The sequence below is a fragment of the Lepeophtheirus salmonis genome, chromosome 2 (genome assembly GCF_016086655.4).
Source record: "Lepeophtheirus salmonis chromosome 2, UVic_Lsal_1.4, whole genome shotgun sequence".
Lineage (NCBI taxonomy): Eukaryota > Metazoa > Arthropoda > Copepoda > Siphonostomatoida > Caligidae > Lepeophtheirus > Lepeophtheirus salmonis.
Genome location: NC_052132.2, coordinates 1,828,768 through 1,833,609, shown reverse-complemented (window position 1 = coordinate 1,833,609; position 4,842 = coordinate 1,828,768).

The window sequence follows — 4,842 nt, the reverse complement described above, 5'->3', positions numbered from 1 at the left end:
AGGAGTGGAAAATTAGGTTCAACGATTGGGTTTCTGTAAACGTATTGGTGGTGGTAGGGATAGAGAAATCGATTCTCATACATAAATGTATAAGTTGATAATTAGTAGTCAAAAATTAAATTTTGCAAAATCTTTAACTGTTTGTATTTTATTATTTATAAAAAAAGTTGAAACGCTCTTAATAAAAAACCCTTTGGATACAAAATTATTAAATTTAGAGGCTCTAATAAAATACAGTACGACGTTTTAAATTATAATGTGATAATCCATCATTTTTATAAGAGTTAAAAGCTTGATTTTATTATCTATTACAATATTTTAGCTCTAAACATAATATATATATATATCATTTTTTTTAAAAGTAATGATAAATATGACCCATCAACACAAAAGCAAACAAAAATGATTTTTATCACAATTGAGTGCGGATTTCATTTGCATTTGTCAACAAATTATCGACAATTTCTATAAACAAACTATTCTTATTAACCATTTGAAGGGGCTGCAAATTGCATTTAAAGTATTCAAAATTGATTGTCACAATATAAGAATGATAAATTTATAGATTTTAATTTAAAGGTGTCAAATTAGGGACGATATAAGTCTTTTAAATCAAATAAAGGAATTAAACTATAGCTATAATTCTTGGATACCTTCAATTCATCCCTCAAATTTGAATACAAAATTTATAATATACCCAAATATGTCAATGAAATATTAAGTTGTATGTAAGAGTATATAACAAGTAAAGTAATAAATTGGGACTATCTCGTTTTCTTTATTTTTGTTTAAGATCATTTATATATTGTCACGCTACAAACATAAAGGGGAAGGTATTTTCAAATAATCGGAATTTTATTGCCTGGAGCATGATTGCAAGATAATAACAGACAAATATGCAGCAAAATATTTTATTTTTTAAAAGAAAAGAAACAAACTACGATGATTTAATAAGTTTAAGTTAATAAATTAATTAGCATCAAATTCCTCCCTTCTCCTATTTCATTACATTTTTGCATCTTAGAGTTATTCAAATATATAGTTTATATCTCATAGTTGTAACCTTCAAGAAACGATCAAAACAATTTTATTTAATTAATATTTCTTTAAAATTAAGGTCTCTAGTAACGCATTTTTGATATCAAATGTTTATGGTTTCTTTATTAGTTAATTGATTGCCTCCATATCATTTAATATTATGATTAGTTTAATACTGAAGTATATCAAATTTCTAAGTTTAAAATTACTCCATTGAATTAAGGAAATATATTTCTTATAAAACATTTAATAATATAAAAACACATTTTTTTTGTGCGTATATATTTAATGTATCTCCATGTAAACCATGATTTATTAGTGACATATATTGTTGAATCGGTCCTGGCATTATTTCCTAATCAACCGCCCTTTGCTTGTCAGTCTTTTTTATTAGTCCGAGGATTTTTACCATTACGGTCCTAGTTATATTTCATTTTTTAGACTCCTAGCTAGGATTGAATAACGAGGGGTCCATTAAAATATAAACACTTTGAATTTTAAACTTCAACAAGATATAATTTATTAATTAGGAATAGAATTTCAACAAAATGTGTGCCTGAACTCTCTAATCATTCATGTAGCCACCCTTTAAGGTAATGATGGCTTCCAGGTGGCACTGAAAGGCCTGGCACCTACATTGGATGTAGTCCTATGTCATAGCGTTCCAGTGCTGGCTAACAGTGACATTGAGTGTCTCGGTGTTTGGATGACAGACACTACAGGCCTTCTCCTCGACATGCACCCAAAACCTGTAGGCAAAGGGGTTAGCATAAGGGGTGTAGGTGGGCCAAAATGTTGAAAATAACTCAAAAGACTGATTCAAATTAGTCTTGCAACGTAGGAGATGAGTTTCTTTCATTGTTGGTTTCAAAAGTGGTCTTTCCACCCTCACAAGGCTCTTTTTATCCAATTTTTTGATAGCTTTCTGGACAATAAGGTTTGAAACTCCGAGATCTCTTGTATGGGCACACATGGGGCTTATTAGGATTGGCCTGGACTGACAAAATGAAATAAACTAATAATCTTACAATTCCAAATACATATTTTTGATATTTTAAAACTGTATTTGGCCATCGAAACTGGATTTCTTATTCGGAAATTTTTTTTTGACGTAAAATGTCAACTATGTTTCGGATAACAGTCAATAGGGATATTCACAAACCACGTGGCCATATCATAAGAAGGGGTTAGGTATAGAACCACGTCGAAACCTAATTGGGGGAAAGAGGAGGGTCAACTTAAAACTACGTCTTAATAATTTGTTGATATTGCATAAATGGTATCATCATAGGGAACATTTATCTAATTTCAAAATTCTATAGTTATTCATAAGAAATTAAATTTTTGTAAAAAAATTTAAAAACCTATAACTATTTACAAAAAAATGTATTAGTTTGGAAAAAAAAATTCAAAAATTTAACTTCAAATATTAAATTTTTTAGAATTTTTTTTTCAAAAATCCACAGCTGTTCATAAAAAAATTCAAAAATTAAATTTTAGCTATTAAATTCTTTTGAAAAATTTCGAAAATGTATAACTACTCACAGAAATTTATATTTTTTGGAAAAAAAATTGAAGAATTAAATTTTTTGGATACTTGGGGGTCTACAGCCCCAGCCCCCTAAGGTCACCCCTGATTAAGTATGTGTGAACATTGACATTATGGACACCATAAAATTTTCTTTTTATTTATAAAACGCTGTTTGAATAATCTAATATGTGTTTTATGCTGACGAATATATCCGTCTTGTATAATTATTTGATTTCGTTCACAAATTTATACAAAAGACAATTATATTTGACTGTTATATATTTTTTTAAATTGTAAGTTTGAGAAAATATCTATTTTCATCATCGGTGATGAACGTGTTAAAATAAGAATTGAAATTTATTTTATTAAAAAAAAACATAACAATATCTAAAATATATTTATTTTTTATATCAAAAATTAAAAGTCAATTTCATTTCAAAACACTTATCATCCCCTAGAATTATTCCTTCAAAGATTTATTGTCCCCTCTAACTATGAACTATGAAATGTATATGGTGGTACATCCCATGAAAATATTATAATTATACACTTAATCGATATACAAACAGAGTGTAACAACAAAAGACGGTACTTCAGATTTACAGATTTCCCGGCATATATGATGATGAAATTTACCATGCTATTTTTGAGGTTAAATATATATATAGCCGTTAATCTTAGTAGCCAAAACACAGCAATGGAGTCGACAGCAGAAGATTTCATCCTATTAAATTTTCAGAAGTAGAACGCAGGTGTACTGTTGTTATGATTTTGATGAGCAACGATCTAGATATTAGTAAGCGTGAGGTCTTAAAGATGACAAGGATTGAAAGGAAAAGACTCTGCCCCCTGCTACACCTCCAAAACGACTCAATATTGGCTCCCGGAGCACTGTTATTACTGTGTGACCAAAGATATTTGGATTTCTACCTCCCCTGACTTAAATCCGATGGATACGTGGAGTCCAAGGTACACAGAGGTCTTCACACAACCAAGAATTCCCTGATCGACTTCATTATCCTGATATGCAAGAATATAGATCGGACTCTAGTTTCCAGGTCCTGCTTCTGGACTCGAATTGAGGCAGTTATTGAGGACAATGGAGGCTTCATTTATTTTATTCGTTGTATCTACTCCTAAGTTTGGATTTTTGAATAAATGTTAAAAAATTATCATTTTATGTTTATTTAGAGTGGATTGATCAAAAGCATAGGATTATGTTGTTTTACGCTGTAGGATATGATGTATAAATCTGTTGTCTAAGGTTGTAACTGCTATAAGTAAATTATTGCAGCTAGAATTGTGTTGGTCAAGTCTAGTCTGAGGACCGGTTCTATCAGTCTTTGGAACTGCTGCTCCTAGGGACCGATCCTTATGACCGCCGGTTCTTGGAATTTTTCCTAAAAATGTTGTTGGTTTAATAAGGAATAAGATATTTGGGATAAAAATTAAGAGTGTCTTCCAAAAAATTGATGTTTTCATTATAATGTAATATAAAACGAATAGATTATATTTTGAGTTGCAACTTGTACAATTCGTTTATAAAAGTTGTAAATTGTACAAAATCGTAACTTGTACAGGAAATGTATCTATGTCATATGGAAAAACGTAAAAACAATTGCTTGATGCGATAATATACGTATAAATACATATTTAATATGTGTTCTTAGAGGAAAGATAACAATGATTAAACAGGTTTGTGTTAGCCTCAGGTAAATATGCTCCTATGAAATTCCTTGTGTGTGTAAGTACGAGTATATTGTTGTACTTTTGCAACATTTACCTACTTATTAAATGTGCGTATTACTAATGTGCATGATGCCTATGCTACATAAGCATCTCTTTCCTAGATTTAACTTTGTCCGATAATAATTTACACAAGACCGAATATAATGAAAAAAGATTCAACATAAATTATAAACGTTCCCATATATTTACATACTCTTAAGGAGGAAGTCTCTTTTTTAATATATAATATATTAAAATACACAGAAAAAATATTTTTAAATCCGTAAGAGAAGAATTGACCCTGTCCTTTTATAGAGTGCTATAAATATACGAATATATTTCTTGGGTTTCAGTCTGAAAAGACAGAACGGGTCTGAGACTCCTATGATTTTATTTGATAGAACTCATTTGATACTTTAAATAAGTAAGATCAGTCCTAAAGAGGAATTTCAAAAATTAATTTTTTTGTGAATAGCTGTGGATTTTAAAACGTTTTTTTTTTAAAAAAAATTAAAATATGAAACTTAATTTTTCAAAAAAAATTT